Consider the following 19,190-nt stretch of genomic DNA (forward strand, 5'->3'; position numbering starts at 1 on the left):
AGATAGACTTTAGATGCAGCATCAATTTAACTATAAGTTCTGGAATGTTAAATTCATTTGAATTAACTGCTGTCTGTCTAATTGATCTTTTGCCCCAGAATGTTGGGCAACTGATCGTAGCAACTGACGTAGCAACTGTCGTCAAGTCCAACACCTTGGACAAGCTCATGAAACATGAAATCCATTGAGAGGATTACATAAAAGGTAGAGTTTTCATTGAAAAACTAATAGTTTAAATTGCTAAATATTTTAAATATTTTTACAGTGCACCAGGGATACTTGCTACTGTGATTCCTGTGATTCCTCATTTTGTTATATTGCTTGCTGGCTCAGCTGGTTAGCGAGCTCTGTCTCATTGACATCCCAATGTTACTAATGGCCAGCTATCTATCCTGTTAATATAACTTGTTTTGTTAGCTAGGTAATGTTAGCTAGGTATGTTAGAAATGTTATGATCACAACTCTCATCTGTTGTCGACATAAGAATTCCATTTGGGAGCACTAGCTAGTTAGCTAGGTAATGTTAGCCATGTTATGAGCACCAGCTAGTTAAGCTAGGTAATGTTAGTCATGTTATGAGCCCAGCTAGTTAGTTAGGTAATGTTAGCCATGTTATGAGCACCAGCTAGTTAGCTAGGTAATGTTAGCCATGTTATGAGCACCAGCTCGTTAGCTAGGTAATGTTATCCATGTTATGAGCCCAGCTAGTTAGTTAGGTAATGTTAGCCATGTTATGAGCACCAGCTCGTTAGCTAGGTAATGTTAGCCATGTTATGACCACCAGCTAGTTAGCTAGGTAATGTTAGCCATGTTATGAGCACCAGCTAGTTAGCTAGGTAATGTTAGCCATGTTATGAGCACAAGCTTGTTAGCCAGGCAATGTTAGCCATGTTATGAGCACCAGCTAGTTAGCTAGGTAATGCTAGCTAGGTATGTTAGCCATGTTATGAGCACCAGCTAGTTAGCTAGGTAATGTTAGCTAGGTATGTTAGCCATGTTATGAGCACCAGCTCGTTAGCTAGGTAATGTTAGCTAGGTATGTTAGCCATGTTATGAGCACCAGCTCGTTAGCTAGGCAATGTTAGCCATGTTATGAGCACCATCTAGTTAGCTAGGTAATGTTAGCTAGGTATGTTAGCCATGTTATGAGCACCAGCTAGTTAGCTAGGTAATGTTAGCCATGTTATGAGCACCAGCTAGTTAGCCAGGTAATGTTAGCTAGGTATGTTAGCCATGTTATGAGCACCAACTCGTTAGCTAGGTAATGTTAGCTAGGTATGTTAGCCATGTTATGAGCACCAGCTCGTTAGCTAGGCAATGTTAGCCATGTTATGAGCACCAGCTAGTTAGCTCCAAAAGTGGTTGGTAACGTTTGGCTGCATGCCCAGAGCCATTCATTTAAATAATCTACTTTCCTGGTCTTTGCATTAACAAGCTATTCATTTCCAGCATCTTTCAGACCATTGAAAATGCAAAAAAAAGAGGAGGACAGGCACAGCCTGCCCCACCGCTACCAATGATTCTCAGCTAGCGGCGGCCAGTGTTAGCAGAAGTTTGTAGTGGGTTTTTACATAATCGTAGTGCAAAAGTATTGCACAAAAAATATCATAAACCACATCATCTCAGTGTGATTCAATTTAAAACAGGACAATGGAATAGATGGATGAGCTATGTCCCAAATAGAACCCTATTACTTACATAGTGGACTAGTTGTGACCCTATAGGCCCTGGTCAAAAGCAGTGTACTATGTTGGGAATGTCTTGAAATAGTTTTGTGTAAGATGGTTGTTATGGTACCCCTGTAGGAAAATATGTTGTCTTAAAAAGTTTATTTAACCCTCCCGTGGTCCTGGGGTCAGGGTGACCCAGGTCCTGTCCTCCCCTTTCTGTGCTCTGTGCTCGCGGGTCAGAGCGACCCAGGCCCTGTGTATCCAGGGCTCCCGCTCTGCGCTGGCGGGGTCAGAGTGACCGTGCCAGCCACTGGCGAGGTGTGTGCCTTTGAGCGTAGTAGAGTCTGCGAGTGTGGCGGCGTGTGCCCGGCTCCACGCTCTGCACTCTGGGCTCGCAGCTCTGCGCTCTTCGCTCTGCGCTCAGAGCGACCCTGTCAGCCACTGGCGAGGCGTGTGCCGCGGAGCGTAGTAGAGAGTCTGCGACTGTGGCGAGTGTGGCGAGTGTGACAAGGCTGTGCCCAGCTCCCCACTCTGCGCTCTGGGCTCGCAGCTCTGCGCTCTTGGGTCAGAGCACAGGTCCGGACGTGCCTCGCTGTGTGCTAGAGAGCAGCCGAGTGTTCTTGTTGTGCTCTGCGCTCGTGGTTCAGTGCGACCGAGTCCCTGTGTTTCCAGGGCTCTGCGCTCTGTGCTCGTGGGTCAGTGCAACCCAGGCCCTGTGTTTCCAGGGCTCTGAGCTCTGCGCTCGTGGGTCAGTGAAACCCAGGCCCTGTGTTTCCAGGGCTCGCGCTCTGCGCTCGTGGGTCAGTGCGACCTATACCTCTCCTCTCTCCTATACCTCTCCTCTCTCATATACCTCTCTCCCCTCCTCCTCTCCTTTCTCCTATACCTCTCTCCCCTCCTCCTCTCCTCTCTCCTATACCTCTCTCCCCTCCTCCTCTCCTTTCTCCTATACCTCTCTCCCCTCCTCCTCTCCTCTCTCCTATACCTCTCTCCCGTATACCTCTCTCCCCTCCTCCTCTCCTCTCTCCCATACCTCTCCTCTCTCCCCTCCACCTCTCCTCTCTCCTATACCTCTCTCCCTCCTCCTCTCCTCTCGCCTATACCTCTCGCCCCTCCTCCGCTCCTCTCGCCTATACCTCTCTCCCCTTCTCCTCTCCTCTCTCAGATACCTCTCCTCTCTCCTATACCTCTCTCCCCTAACCTCTCCTCTCTCCCCTCCTCCACTCCTCCCTCTTATACCCCTCTTCCCTACCCCTCTCCTCCCCTAACCTCTCGACTCTCCCCTCCTCCTCTCCTCCCCTAACCTCTCCCCTAACCTCTCCTCTCTCCCCTTCTCCACTCCTCCCTCCTATACCCCTCTTCCCTACCCCTCTCCTCCCCTAATCTCTCCCCTCCTCCTCTCGTCCCCTAACCTCTCCCCTCCTCTCATTTCTCCCATACCTCTCTCTCCTCCTCTTGTCCTAACACAAACCCTCTCCTCCTGACCTTCAGCTTTAATACAGTAACTATGTACCCATTAACTTGATTTTTTTGTTGTTGTCTCCATATAGAAAGTCTGCATAGGAAATAGATGTAACAATTGTCTGTTCCAGTGAGATTCCGTTGAACTGTTGTGTGTCGGTCAAAAACAACTGGACGTAAAAAACTTTACCCCTCAAAAAAAACTAACGTACTGCCATGGTATGCACCAAGGTATCATCATGGTCTGCACCAAGGTATTATAATGGTTTGCACCAAGGTATCACCATGGTCTGCACCAAGGTATCACCGTGGTCTGCACCAAGGTATCATCATGGTCTGCACCAAGGTATCACCATGGTATGCACCAAGGTATCATCATGGTCTGCACCAAGGTATCACCATGGTCTGCACCAAGGTATCACCATGGTCTGCACCAAGGTATCACCATGGTCTGCACCAAGGTATCATCATGGTCTGCACCAAGGTATCACTGTGGTCTGCACCAAGGTATCACCATGGTCTGCACCAAGGTATCACCGTGGTCTGCACCAAGGTATCAGCATGGTCTGCACCAAGGTATCACCATGGTCTGCACCAAGGTATCACCATGGTCCGTGCCATGGTGGAACTGCATTGTATGTCTGAAATAATTGTGTAATAATCAGTGGGCATAATTGAACTCCCAATTACGTTCTGGACACGCCCCTTTCCTGCTAACTCACCACACCTGAACTCACTCTGCTCATCACCAATTCCTCTTCCATTCTTCTGGTATATAAGCAGCTTGTTCTACTTGGTTTGTTCAGCATTTGTGGTGTCCCAGTTCCTTTATTGTTCCTGTTGTTGATTGGCTAAAGTAAGTTCCTGCTATTGTAACTTTTCTAGGGTTTTAACTTCCTACATTGGGGTGTAATATCCTGTTCATCATGTGTATTGTTATGGTGCAGCTGGCCCAGTATTAGACCTTTAATTTAACTGTAAGGGAAGTGTTACAGCTAGTGAGATGAGACATGGTATAATGATGGTTCCTGCCTGCAGGATGTGTCTTACATCTATTAGACTGTTCTGATTGGTTACCTGTTGCACTGTGTCTCAGTGAACAAGAAACTATGAAATGGAGGAAACATGGATGTGCAAAGCCAGAACAAAACATTGGCAGCCATATTTAGCTGGGTAGTGTCTAAACATTGGCAGCCATATTTAGCTGGGTAGTGTCTAAACATTGGCAGCCATATTTAGCTGGGTAGTGTCTAAACATTGGCAGCCATATTTAGCTGGGTAGCGTCTAAACATTGGCAGCCATATTTAGCTGGGTAGCGTCTAAACATTGGCAGCCATATTTAGCTGGGTAGCGTCTAAACATTGGCAGCCATATTTAGCTGGGTAGCGTCTAAACATTGGCAGCCATATTTAGCTGGGTAGCGTCTAAACATTGGCAGCCATATTTAGCTGGGTAGCGTCTAAACATTGGCAGCCATATTTAGCTGGGTAGCGTCTAAACATTGGCAGCCATATTTAGCTGGGTAGCGTCTAAACATTGGCAGCCATATTTAGCTGGGTAGCGTCTAAACATTGGCAGCCATATTTAGCTGGGTAGCGTCTAAACATTGGCAGCCATATTTAGCTGGGTAGCGTCTAAACATTGGCAGCCATATTTAGCTGGGTAGCGTCTAAACATTGGCAGCCATATTTAGCTGGGTAGCGTCTAAACATTGGCAGCCATATATAGCTGGGTAGTGTCTAAACATTGGCAGCCATATTTAGCTGGGTAGTGTCAACTAGATTGTATTTACACTGAGGTTCTCACTGAATCTGGTTTTGATGGCTTCACTCTTTGTTTCTCTCAGACTCCATGACCATGTTGACCAGTCTTCTGCTTCTCAGTGCTGCCTTTGCTCTGGGAGATGCACGTAAGAGTCCACTTTTCTTGACTCGTTCTGTATTTTCTCGTAGCAGACATGACTGATTGACCTACAAATAATATTGTAGCTGTGATTTGTAGCTCTCTCTCCACTAGCCTAAAGCCACATGTAACTCCTTACAGATTCACTTGTATAAGAAGACTTGTGTCCTTCCTGTTGGACCAAATATGGATCACGCTGTTTAATGTTTGTAAAGACTATGCGGAGCTGGCCTGAAGCAGAGTTATCATCCTTACATCTACTGTGAATTTGAAGGGGAAGTGTAGTTGTAATTAGCTCTTTGACATTACCTTAAAGGTGATACTTTCTTAAATGGCAACACATGACTGATGTGAAATACTAAACTTCCCTTTAAGATGGGAATTTTCTCAACATATTGAATTTGTTGTGCTTCCTGTATACTGGAACCCACAGGACATAGCTTAAGACTGAGAAACGAGTATCTTTAAGATAATGTTTTAAAAAGGAATTAGTTGTGACGGTCAATTTGGGTGAGAGTCCAGAAGACACATTCTCAGCAAGGCTGACTGACTAATACATGAAATGTCTTTGTTCCCATCTACTGCTTGGCTGTCATTGTAGATAAGAAAATCATTAACTGACTTGCCTTGTTAAATAAATACTTTCTTCTCTAGCGGTACTGTGTGTCCCTTGGTGATCAACCGGTGTCTGTACCCAACGTTGTGAAGTACCTTGGCGCAAACCTGGCATCTGTGCACAGCTCCGAGGAGGACCAGTTTCTACAGGCGTTGGTTTTGGTCAAGACTGTTGGTTTCCCTCCTACCTGGATTGGTGGATTTTATTCTGTTAAGGTGGGACCATTAACCCTACAGTGATATATAGAGCCATTATTGCAAGGAACTCCGTTCCATCTCATCTTGCTCAAGTGAACAGCAAACCTGGTTAAAAAAATAGTGTATTGTGGCATTTAATTTTCAACTTCCGTAGGATGCTTTTATACATATGTAAAATGGTTCTAGTTAAGTATAGATGTAATCTATTCCATACAGTCTGCTTGTAAACATGTGTATGGGGTTTCTAGCATCAAGTTGTAGACTAATTATGGTCTTTGACGTGTATTGGATGATTGCAAATGTGAGGAGTAGGCTTCATGTTCTTTACACAAGCAATAGTCCCAGTAGGAGGGGTTTTGGAGTAACTTTAACTGTTTCAGGTGTTAGAGGAAAGACTATACATTGAGTTTATTCTGACCCCCCTTCAGGGCAGGCTGTAGTTCTGGAGTGATGGCTCTGACTTTGATCACCAGAACTGGGCTAAAGGAAGGCCTGGTGCTGGTGCCAGAGACTTGTATTCATGTCAACTTTGGAGGTACAGTAAACCCAGTATCATTCACTGATCCAGTCATCAAATTAAACTTACTCCTAGTTAATTTAACAGTAACAAAGTATTTTGACGTTACCATGGTGATACCTTGGCATGGAACATGATACCTTGGTGCAGACCATGATATTACCTTGGCGCAGACCATGGTGATACCTTGGCGCGGACCATGGTGATACCTGGCGCGGACCATGGTGATACCTTGGCGCGGACCATGGTGATACCTTGGCGCGGACCATGGTGATACCTTGGCGCGGACCATGGTGATACCTTGGCGCGGACCATGGTGATACCTTGGCGCGGACCGTGGTGATACCTTGGCGCGGACCATGGTGATACCTTGGCGCGGACCATGGTGATACCTTGGCGCGGACTATTTGTTTATTCTACACTGTAGGTACATTTTGTTTTTGTCGTGTTTGTTCTAAATGTCGACAAAAAAATGAAAGCTGAAGGTCTGGAGGAGAGGGAGTGAAAGTAGAACCAGGGTTTGTGTTGTTGGGAGAGAGGTATGGGACAGGGGAGACGTTTGGTGAGGAGATGAGCAAGGGAAAGATGAGGAGGTTAGAGGAAGACAGGATGAGTGGAAAGAGGAATATGAGAAAGGAGGAGGTATATGAGAGCGGAAAGGTTAGGTGAGGAGAAGAGGGGAGGAAAGATGATGAATCAAGGTGTTAAAGGGATGTTGTGCGATTTTTGGCAATTTAGCCCTCTTTCATTAGTTTTGAAGGAAGTTTTGAAATGAACTAAAATAGCTTCAGCACAATTGCTAACTATGAGAGCAGATCCCAAAGACTTCCAGTCATTGCGCTGACGTGAGTTAGCGATCGCTGGAAAAACTACCTTTAAAGTCCTTCAAATGGCATGCAGAGACAAAACCTGACTCTGGGTAAGAAGAAAAGGGTTTTAATTTGCCAAAATATTGCAATATCCCTTTTTCAGTTCAACGTAATCATAAACTTTGCCAAGTACCAGGTCATTATAGTTTTTTTTTAAACTAGTTATCTCTGCTGACGTTGGCCGCAAGTGGATCTTCAAGCAAGACAAAAACCCAGAGCACACATCAAAATCCACAATGAAATGGTTACAAAAACAATATGTTGCAATGTCCATCTCAGTCTCCGGACAGAAAGGACGCCTGTATCTGTGTAGTGACTGGGTGTATTGATATCCAACATGTAATTAATACCATATCTCAAAGAGATATTCAATGTCTGCTTTGGTACATCTTTACCCATCTATCAATAGGTGGATGTCATAAGGTGAATGCACCAATTTGTAAGTCGCTCTGGATAAGAGCGTCTGCTAAATGACTTAAATGTAATGTAAATGTGCCCTTCGTTGCAAGACATTGGAAAGCTCCCTGGTCTTTGTGGTTGAATCTGTGTTTGAAATGCATTGCTTGACTGAGGGACCTTACAGATAATTATATGTGTGGGGTACAGAGACGAGGTCATTCAAAAATAATGTCAAACATTATTATTGAACACAGTGAGTCCATGCAACTTATAATGTGACTTGATAAGAAAACCTTTACTCCTGATCTTGTTTAGGTTTTGCCTCAACATGGAGGTTGAATACTTATTGACTCAAGACTTTTCAGCTTTTCATTTTGCTTTTATTATCAAGCTGCAATTTTTAGAGTGAATTATTTTCCCCAAATGAGAAACTCAAGCGCTGCAAATATATTCCAGTTTGCAGTTACAAAAAAGAGGATTAATGTGCTTCATTTTTAAGAAGTTAATTGGACGCTTTAGTTGTAATACAAACCTTATCAAAACATATGGGGTGGTCGCCTAGTGGTTAGAGCGTTGGACTAGTAACCGAAAGGTTGCAAGATTGAATCCCCGAGCCGACAAGGTACAAATCTGTCGTTCTGCCCCAGAACAAGGCAGTTAACCCACTGTTCCCAGGCCGTCATTGAAAATAAGAATTTGTTCTTAACTGACTTGTCTAGTTAAATAAAGGTCAAATAAAAAAATACAGGCCTGCTAGGTGTGACACTATGATTTGAAAAAGTAAACGTAGCCAAAGGTAGGTATGCACAGTTTCTTGAATTGCACTGGGCATCATTCACAACTGATGGGCTAATATTGTCACCCATCAGACTGTTCTTGATTTGATCTGGTCTTTAAATGTACTAAATGTGTGAAATTTGTTTTGATTTAGAATGGTCAATTATCATGCATCTGTCTCGAAACAGGGGCCATAATGTATTATTCCAGCTCAGGTGAATTTACATTTTGGCTAGATGGGAGCAGTGTATGTGCAAAGTTTTACGCTGATCCAATGAACCATTTCCTTTCTGTTCAACATGTATCAACAGTGCCCAAATGTGCCTAATTTGTTTATTAATATACATTATCTGACTCTAGACGAGATTTACATTTTGGCTACCAGATGGCAGCAGTGTATGTGTAAAGTTTTGCATTTCTATTCAAAATGTTGTATCAACAGTGCCCAAATGTGCCTAATTGGTCAATATATACATTTTCAAGTAGATAACTGTACACTCTCCTCAAACAATCAATGGCATGTATCACTGTAACAGCTACTGTAAATTGACAGTGCAGTTTGATTAACAAGAAGTTAAGCTTTCTGCCCGAATAAGACCTGGGAAATGTTCTTGTTACTTACAACCTCATGCTAATCACATGCTAATCACATTAGCGCACATTAGCTCAACCATCCCGCAGGGGATACACTGATCCCGAGGTTAACTACCCATAACCTCTCTGTTGGAGGAAATTATGGTTGAAATGACTAATTATGTATACATTCCAATCAGAACTGACTAGTCCCAATGCTATAATGTACTGTACATATGAATTTTCTCTCTTGCTCCCATTCCCAATTGTATATAATGTAGTCAGGAGTTTAGTAACGATGACGGTCTGTTCCTTGTACAAATGAATGTACTGTCTAGAATGCTGATTTATACTGACTGACCTTGACTTCAGGTGTGGAGCGACGGCTCGAACTATAGGGCCTCTCTACCGGTGAAAGAGAGAACGTTTAGAAAATGCTGACGTCATTTTCAGTTTATAACCTGTGGAAAAATGTGTATGTGGCAGTACTCTCTTGAATTAAACGCTGTTACCTGACTTTTAAGACTGGTCTTGATCTATTTCATGCATAATTCATGAATTTACAACTCATTAATGAAATAGAAAGAGTGTGAATTTGGTTTTGGCTACAAAACATATAGGAATTTAGAATTCCACTAACACTCTCCTTTCTCATATACCTCCACTACTTGGCCCAATCTGATCCTACAGCAGACCGGCAGCCTGGGAGAACGGGACACTATCGTTCATCACACCTTGTAACACTTTTACAGTAATCATTTTAAATTCCTGACATTAAGCAAACCAGACGGCACCATTTAGGAATGTAGTGAGTGAAAGTTGTCAAACATTAATAGTAAAGTAAAGATGCCCCAAAACGACATGAGTAGTACTTTCAAATATTTTAACTTAGTACTTTACATCACTAACTAATGTCCGACATTGGGATCTCTCGTTGGATTAATGAGGCAACTAGTCACACCTGTGACAGGTCCTTCAACCTATGGGGGCGCTGTGTCATTATTGGATTTAAAAAACGTGCCTGTTTTAAGCGCAATATTTTGTCACGAAAAGATGTTTCAACTATGCATATAATTGGCAGCTTTGGAAAGAAAACACTGACGTTTTCAAAACTGCAAAGATATTATCTATGAGTGCCCCAGAACTGATGCTACAGGCAAAACCATTATGAAACCTCAAACAGGAAATGAGCTGAATTTTTGAGGCTCTGTTTTACTATCGTCTCCTTATATGGCTGTGAATGTGCCGTGAACGAGCTTATGCTCTCTGCCGTTCGTCCAAGATGTCTGCAGCATTGTGACGTATTTGTAGGCATATCATTGGAAGATTGGCCATAAGAGACTACATTTGCCAGGGGACCGCCCGGTGTCCTTTGTCTAAGTTGGTGCGTAATTCTCATTTTACCATGCGATTCAGAGGGAGAAGCACACTTCCAGGAACGATACATCATCAAAGACATATGTAGAAAAACACCTTGAGGATTGATTCTAAACAACGTTTGCCATGTTTCAGTCGATATTATGGAGTTATTTTGTAAAAAGATCGGCGTTTTTATAACTGAATTTTCGTTTTTTTTTGGTAGCCAAACATGACGCAGAAAACGGACCGATTTCTCCTGCACAAATAATCTTTCAGGAAAACTGAACATTTGCTATCTGAGAGTCTCCTCATTGAAAACATCCAAAGTTCTTAATTTATCTTTTATTTATTTGAATGTTTTTCTGGTTTTTGTGAAAATGTTGCATGCTAATGCTAAATGCTAATGCTAAATGCTAACGCTAAATGCTAAATGCTAGTTTGCTATGGTTGAGAAGCTTATTTTTGAAAATCTGAGATGACAATGATGTTAACAAAAGGCTAAGCTTGAGAGCTAGCATATTGATTTAATTTCATTTGCGATTTCATGAATAGTTAAACCTCTTAAGCCCACCAGACACGCATGCGTCCCATCTAGCCATCTGGAAATGCAAAAAAGCATAGCCGGCGCTACACAACGCAGAAATAAAATATAAAACATTCATTACCTTTGACAAGCTTCTTTGTTGGCACTCCTAGATGTCCCATAAACATCACTATTGGGTCTTTTTTTCGATTAAATCGGTCCATATATACCCTAAATATCGATCTATGAAAAGTGTGTAATCCAGGAAAAACAGTTTTAAAACGCAACCTCATTTTTAAAATGAAAAAGTCGACGATAAACTTTCACAAAACACTTTGAAATACTTTTGTAATCCAACTTTAGGTATTAGTAAACGTTAATAATCAATCAAATTGATCACGGGGCGATGTGTATTCAATAGCTCCACGTCTTCAAATCATGGTCGAAAAATTATTTTCCAAAACATCTTGTCGGAGAGCGAAAGGAATGGGCTCTCTCTTACTCGTTTGACCAAGAAACAAAGCCCAGGCAATTGACAAGACTGGCGGCATCGTGTGGAAGCTGTAGGGCTTGCAATCTCAGCCCCTGTAATTTGCTTTCCCATAGACAATACATGCAAGTGGCGCATTGATATTTTTTCCAGTTTTCGGTGATCAGTTTTTCTTGCGCTTTTCGATGAAACACACGTTATGTTATAGTCACAGCCGTGATTTAACCAGTTTTATAAACGTCAGTGTTTTCTATCCACACATACTAATCATATGCATATACTATATTCCTGGCATGAGAAGCAGGACGCTGAAATGTTGCGCGATTTTTAACAAAATGTTTTAAAAAGTAAGGGGTAGGCTTAAGTGGATTTATTAACGTTGCGTTATGGTAATGAGCTTGAGGCTGTATTCACGATCCCAGATCCGGGATGGCTCGCCGCAAGAAGTTAAAAGGAGAGGTGGAAGAGGTAGACCATAACTTACAGACAACAGAGAGAGAGAGACACCCAGTGAATCCCTTGGAAGAGTGCAGAAGGTGAGAGTGCATCGTTTGGGAAGGATACATATTCCTGTGCGCTTCTTGGGGTCCTCAGGACTGGGTTTAGAAAATGCTGCTTTGGTAGTTGTGTAAGTTTTGTACCTAATAGTGGGTTTCCTTAACCTCTCATCTAGTACCCACAGCCATTCCAGATCCTTTAAAATGCTCAACTAATCTCTCTTTCTCTCTCTCAGGAGACTATCACCATGGCGATATTGACCATCATTCTGCTTGTCAGCACGGCTTTTGCTCTGGGAGGTAAGCGTGACATACGTCACACCAACCCACCAACATCTTAATTAAACATACCACACCTACTTCACACATGTAGGTGTTAATACACAGGTGTGATTTGGAAATGTGTTTCTATTCATTACCGGTTCTCCATGGGACACTCTCTGAGAGGTCTGCCATTATCAACCTTGACACTGGAGAAATTTACATTTACATTACATTTAAGTCATTTAGCAGACGCTCTTATCCAGAGCGACTTACAAATTGGTGCATTCACCTTATGACATCCAGTGGGACAGTCACTTAACAATAGTGCATCTAAAACTTAGGGGGGGGTGGGGTGAGAGGGATTACTTAACCTATCCTAGGTATTCCTTAAAGAGGTGGGGTTTCAGGTGTCTCCGGAAGGTGGTGATTGACTCCGCTGTCCTGGCGTCGTGAGGGAGTTTGTTCCACCATTGGGGGGCCAGGGCAGCGAACAGTTTTGACTGGGCTGAGCGGGAGCTGTACTTCCTCAGTGGTAGGGAGGCGAGCAGGCCAGAGGTGGATGAACGCAGTGCCCTTGTTTGGGTGTAGGGCCTGATCAGAGCCTGGAGGTACTGAGGTGCCGTTCCCCTCACAGCTCCGTAGGCAAGCACCATGGTCTTGTAGCGGATGCGAGCTTCAACTGGAAGCCAGTGGAGAGAACGGAGGAGCGGGGTGACGTGAGAGAACTTGGGAAGGTTGAACACCAGACGGGCTGCGGCGTTCTGGATGAGTTGAAGGGGTTTAATGGCACAGGCAGGGAGCCCAGCCAACAGCGAGTTGCAGTAATCCAGACGGGAGATGACAAGTGCCTGGATTAGGACCTGCGCCGCTTCCTGTGTGAGGCAGGGTCGTACTCTGCGGATGTTGTAGAGCATGAACCTACAGGAACGGGCCACCGCCTTGATGTTAGTTGAGAACGACAGGGTGTTGTTCAGGATCACGCCAAGGTTCTTGGCGCTCTGGGAGGAGGACACAATGGAGTTGTCGACCGTGATGGCGAGATCATGGAACGGGCAGTCCTTCCCCGGGAGGAAGAGCAGCTCCGTCTTGCCGAGGTTCAGCTTGAGGTGGTGATCCGTCATCCACACTGATATGTCTGCCAGACATGCAGAGATGCGATTCGCCACCTGGTCATCAGAAGGGGGAAAGGAGAAGATTAATTGTGTGTCGTCTGCATAGCAATGATAAGAGAGACCATGTGAGGTTATGACAGAGCCAAGTGACTTGGTGTATAGCGAGAATAGGAGAGGGCCAAGAACAGAGCCCTGGGGGACACCAGTGGTGAGAGCGCGTGGTGAGGAGACAGATTCTCGCCACGCCACCTGGTAGGAGCGACCTGTCAGGTAGGACGCAATCCAAGCGTGGGCCGCGCCGGAGATGCCCAACTCGGAGAGGGTGGAGAGGAGGATCTGATGGTTCACAGTATCGAAGGCAGCCGATAGATCTAGAAGGATGAGAGCAGAGGAGAGAGAGTTAGCTTTAGCAGTGCGGAGCGCCTCCGTGATACAGAGGAGAGCAGTCTCAGTTGAATGACTAGTCTTGAAACCTGACTGATTTGGATCAAGAAGGTCATTCAGAGAGAGATAGCGGGAGAGCTGGCCAAGGACGGCACGTTCAAGAGTTTTGGAGAGAAAAGAAAGAAGGGATACTGGTCTGTAATTGTTGACATCGGAGGGATCGAGTGTAGGTTTTTTCAGAAGGGGTGCAACTCTCGCTCTCTTGAAGACGGAAGGGACGTAGCCAACGGTCAGGGATGAGTTGATGAGCGAGGTGAGGTAAGGGAGAAGGTCTCCGGAAATGGTCTGGAGAAGAGAGGAGGGGATAGGGTCAAGCGGGCAGGTTGTTGGGCGGCCGGCCGTCACAAGACGCGAGATTTCATCTGGAGAGAGAGGGGAGAAAGAGGTCAGAGCACAGGGTAGGGCAGTGTGAGCAGAACCAGCGGTGTCGTTTGACTTAGCAAACGAGGATCGGATGTCGTCGACCTTCTTTTCAAAATGGTTGACGAAGTCATCTGCAGAGAGGGAGGAGGGGGGAGGGGGCGGAGGATTCAGGAGGGAGGAGAAGGTGGCAAAGAGCTTCCTAGGGTTAGAGGCAGATGCTTGGAATTTAGCGTGGTAGAAAGTGGCTTTAGCAGCAGAGACAGAGGAGGAAAATGTAGAGAGGAGGGAGTGAAAGGATGCCAGGTCCGCAGGGAGGCGAGTTTTCCTCCATTTCCGCTCGGCTGCCCGGAGCCCTGTTCTGTGAGCTCGCAATGAGTCATCGAGCCACGGAGCGGGAGGGGAGGACCGAGCCGGCCTGGAGGATAGGGGACATAGAGAGTCAAGGGATGCAGAGAGGGAGGAGAGGAGGGTTGAGGAGGCAGAATCAGGAGATAGGTGGGAGAAGGTTTGAGCGGAGGGAAGAGATGATAGGATGGAAGAGGAGAGAGTAGCGGGGGAGAGAGAGCGAAGGTTGGGACGGCGCGATACCATCCGAGTAGGGGCAGTGTGGGAGGTGTTGGATGAGAGCGAGAGGGAAAAGGATACAAGGCAGTGGTCGGAGACTTGGAGGGGAGTTGCAGTGAGGTTAGTGGAAGAACAGCATCTAGTGAAGATGAGGTCGAGCGTATTGCCTGCCTTGTGAGTAGGGGGAAGGTGAGAGGGTGAGGTCAAAAGAGGAGAGGAGTGGAAAGAAGGAGGCAGAGAGGAAAGAGTCAAAGGTAGACGTGGGGGAGGTTAATGTCGCCCAGAACTGTGAGAGGTGAGCCGTCCTCAGGAAAGGAGCTTATCAAGGCATCAAGCTCATTGATGAACTCTCCGAGGGAACCTGGAGGGCGATAAATGATAAGGATGTTAAGCTTGAAAGGGCTAGTAACTGTGACAGCATGGAATTCAAAGGAGGCGATAGACAGATGGGTAAGGGGAGAAAGAGAGAATGACCACTTGGGAGAGATGAGGATCCCGGTGCCACCACCCCGCTGACCAGACGCTCTCGGGTGTGCGAGAACACGTGGGCGGACGAAGAGAGAGCAGTAGGAGTAGCAGTGTTGTCTGTGGTGATCCATGTTTCCGTCAGTGCCAAGAAGTCGAGGGACTGGAGGGAGGCATAGGCTGAGATGAACTCTGCCTTGTTGACCGCAGATTGGCAGTTCCAGAGGCTACCGGAGACCTGGAACTCCACGTGGGTCGTGCGCGCTGGGACCACCAGAGTAGGGTGGCCGCGGCCACGCGGTGTGGAGCGTTTGTATGGTCTGTGCAGAGAGGAGAGAACAGGGATAAACAGACACATAGTTGACAGGCTACAGAAGAGGCTACGCTAATGCAAAGGAGATTGAATGACAAGTGGACTACACGTCTCGAATGTTCAGAAAGTTAAGCTACGTAGCAAGAATCTTATTGACTAAAATGATTAAAATGATACAGTACTGCTGAAGTAGGCCAGCTGGCAGTGGGTGCGTTGTTGACACTACACTAATCAAGTCGTTCCGTTGAGTGTAATAGTTTCTGCAGTGTTGCTATTCGGGGCTGGCAGGCTAGCTAGCAGTGTTGTTTACGTTACGTTGCGTTAAAAGAACGACAATAGATGGCTAGCGAACCTAGAAAATCGCTCTAGACTACCCAATTATCTTTGATACAAAGACGGCTATGTAGCTAGCTAAGTAGCTAGCTACGATCAAACAAATCAAACCGTTGTACTGTAATGAAATGAAGTGAAAAAGTGATACAACCTGTGAATGCGACCGGGAAGTTGAGTTCTATACAGAAGACGTTGGCTAGCGTTGGCTAGCTGTTGGCTAGCTAGCAGAGTTGGCTAGCTAGCAGAGTCACCTACGTTAAGGACGACAAATAGCTGGCTAGCTAACCTCGGTAAATTAAGATAATCACTCTAAGACTACACACTCTAAACCTAAACAACACAATTATCTTGGATACGATGATACGAAGACAGCAAAGACAGCTATGTAGGTAGCTAACACTAAACTAATCAAGTCGTTCAGTTGAGTGTAATAGTAATAGTTTCTCAGTGCAGCTAATCAGTGGACGTTAGCTAGCTGGCTAGTGAAGACTACGTTAGGACGGCGAAATACGATAATTACGCAATTATCTTTGATACAAAGACGGCTATGTAGCTAGCTGAGAAGAAATTGCTAAGATAAGACAAATCAAACCGTTGTGATATAATGAAATGTAATGAAAAAGTTATACTACCCGTTGGAGCGACGTGCAGATGCGACCACTCGCTCCAACCGGAACCGGAAACCGGAAACCGGAAATGAAGGTTGTGCCTTGCTTAAGGGCACATAGATGGATATATCAACTTGTCAGCTCACTGATTTGAGCTACTGGCCCAACTCTCTAACTGCAGGCTACCTGCCACTCCTCTAGTACCAGAGATGTATATTGGTGTCTAGATGCTGGACTGAGGTATTCTGATATGAATGGTTTGATCATTCAACTGGATGTATCATTGGATTGTCTAGCAAATATCAGGAAATAACACTGATACAATTTCCAGTCTTAGTTTCGGTTCTCCATGGGACACCCTCTGAGGTGTCATCGCCTGACACGACTTAGCATAATGCAACGGACATAAATATTCCTGTTCACGGAAATCACAAGTGAAATATATTGGAACACAGCTTAGCCTTTTGTTAATCACCCTGTCGTCTCAGATTTTCAAAATATGCTTTACAGCCAACGCTAGACAAGCATTTGTGTAAGTTTATCATAGCCCAGCATAGCATTATGCCTTGCTAGCAGCAGGCATAATGGAGGAAAAGGGGGGTGAGGTGTAACGGATGTGAAACAGCTAGCTTAGTTAGCGGTGCGCGCTAAACAGCGTTTCAATCGGTGATGTCACTTGCTCTGAGACCTTGAAGTAGTAGTTCCCCGCGGCTTTTGTGGAGCGATGGGTAACTATACTTCGAGGGTGACTGTTGTTGATGTGTGCAGAGGTTCCCTGGTTCGCGCCCGGGTATGGGCGAGGGGACGGTCTAAAGTTATACTGTTACATTAGGTTACACCAGCTTGACAGCCAAAGTTCATTTTCTCCCAAAATATTATTTTTGTAGGCGAAATAGCTCCGTTAGTTCTTGACGTTTGGCTGAGAAATCGCCCGGAAATTGCAGTCACCACAACGCTGAAAAATATTCCAAATTAGCTCCATAATATCGATAGAAACATGGCAAATGTTGTTTATAATCAATCCTCAAGGTGTTTCTCTAATATCTATTCAATAATATATCCGTCGGGACAATTAATTTTTCAGGAGGACCGATTGGAGTAATGGCTACCTCTGTATTTTACTCGAATCTCTCTCGGAGCCACCATGTGACTACTTACTCAATGTGGCCGCCTACGGATTTTCTTCAACAGAAATGCGAAAAACTACGTCACAGTGCTGTAGACATCTTGGGGAATATGTAGAAAGCGTAAGCTCGTTGATGGTACATTCACAGCTGAGTAGGGAGTCATTGGAACGCAGCACTTTCAAAACCTGGGGCACTTCCGGATTGGAATTTTCTCAGGCTTTCACCTGCAATATCAGTTCTGTTATACTCACAGACAATATTTTTACAGTTTTGGAAACGTTAGAGTGTTTTCTATCCTAAGCTGTCATCTTGTCCTGACAAAATATCCCGTTTATTACGGGAACATTATTTTTCCAAAATTAAAATACTGCCCCCTAGTCACAAAAGGTTAAACCATAATAAAGCATATAACACGAAGTTACTATCTAGCTGCGGGTCCAGTTCTGACATTATGTGTAGGCCTAGCTGAGGTGACCTCGAATCCCAAGTTTCGGCTCAATAGGTAATTTGGAGCCCGAGCAACGACCTTAATTGGTGCTGATAATCCACATTTTCCGGGAGTTGCTACGGGGTCCCTGAATGAGCTATCGGACACAAACGTTGGGGTCCGTCTTTATGGGCCGAGGCGGTTTTAATGCACCTAGTCTTGTGACTCTGGGGCTTTTCTAAATGTCGTCATTTTCGTAATGGTCAAAATGATTTGAAGTTATTGCAAATGTAGGAGGCTGTTTCTCAATCTGAGAACGTTCTAGAGTCTCATAACACACCATGCACTATCGACTTGAGCTCTATAACAGGTTTCTACATTTTCAGAGCTCTAGGTGTGACTGTTCTTTGATAGTATGAACAAAGGTAACTATTGCAGGCTCTGTGTGTCTCTGAGCCCCACACTGTGACACTCCATCCTTGCTGTGTGTGTGTGTGAGTTTTTCCTGGAAATCTGATGGGATGAATGACTGATTTACAGTTCATGATGGTTGCATAATCAGACATTTGAAGTTTTGGAAAGATCAGGCATTTTTAACATTCGAAACAGCCCCTTTGACCCCAATTATGGAACTTCCGGTTGGCACAGGAAGCTAAAAGTAAACCCATATCCTCATTGGGGTATGCTTTTCCAGAATCCAGAGTTTTAAGTCTTTACATTAAAAACTGACTGAATTACACGGGTTTGCAATATTTCTCGCAAACTGCAGGTTGGGTATGGCAAAAAAAAATGAGGGCGATTTTAACCACTTCCGGTTGCTTCAGGAAGCTTAGAATCAACTCAAGGAGACGTCATAGTGGCCTGAAGGATTGTCATTGAAGAAAGGTTCATAAAGCATTCATAACCCACATAGGCTTCAGGTTGAATTGAGAAGAAAAGGCAATGTATTCCTATGGGGAGAGATGTTAATGTAAACTGTGAGATTAAAAAAAAAATGTTTTCACTGTTAAGGGTTAATGCCACATGATCAAGATTAGGCTTGCACAGTTCGGCAATTGTGCTTCTAACACTAACGATTCTCTCGCTACTTTTTTTTCACGGTCGCTGCGCTCAGACCGAGCGAGCTACGGTCTAGCGGGGCATCTCGTTGAACTCGGCACAGCCTAGAGATTATGGTAATGCCATTGCCGGCTCTGTGTGTCTTTAAAGCACCGCACTGTGTCACTCCATCCTTGCTGTGTGTGTGTGTGTGTGTGTACGTGAGAGCTTTTCTTTGACATCTGTTTGGAGAAATGCCAGGAGAATGCGACCTGCCCAAA

At 44.8% G+C, this 19,190-nt stretch overlaps 1 long non-coding RNA gene and 1 pseudogene across 1 annotated transcript; both read left to right on the top strand.

Moving 5' to 3' along the window:
• Positions 1-19,190, top strand: part of LOC124008328 — a 71,596-nt pseudogene that overhangs the window by 45,130 nt on the left and 7,276 nt on the right.
• LOC124008332 lies at positions 3,955-5,658 on the top strand. The gene is made up of 3 exons (XR_006834087.1): positions 3,955-3,987; positions 4,979-5,041; positions 5,176-5,658. It is a non-coding gene; the product is annotated as an uncharacterized LOC124008332 (long non-coding RNA).

Source organism: Oncorhynchus gorbuscha, linkage group LG21, assembly GCF_021184085.1.
Source record: "Oncorhynchus gorbuscha isolate QuinsamMale2020 ecotype Even-year linkage group LG21, OgorEven_v1.0, whole genome shotgun sequence".
Lineage (NCBI taxonomy): Eukaryota > Metazoa > Chordata > Actinopteri > Salmoniformes > Salmonidae > Oncorhynchus > Oncorhynchus gorbuscha.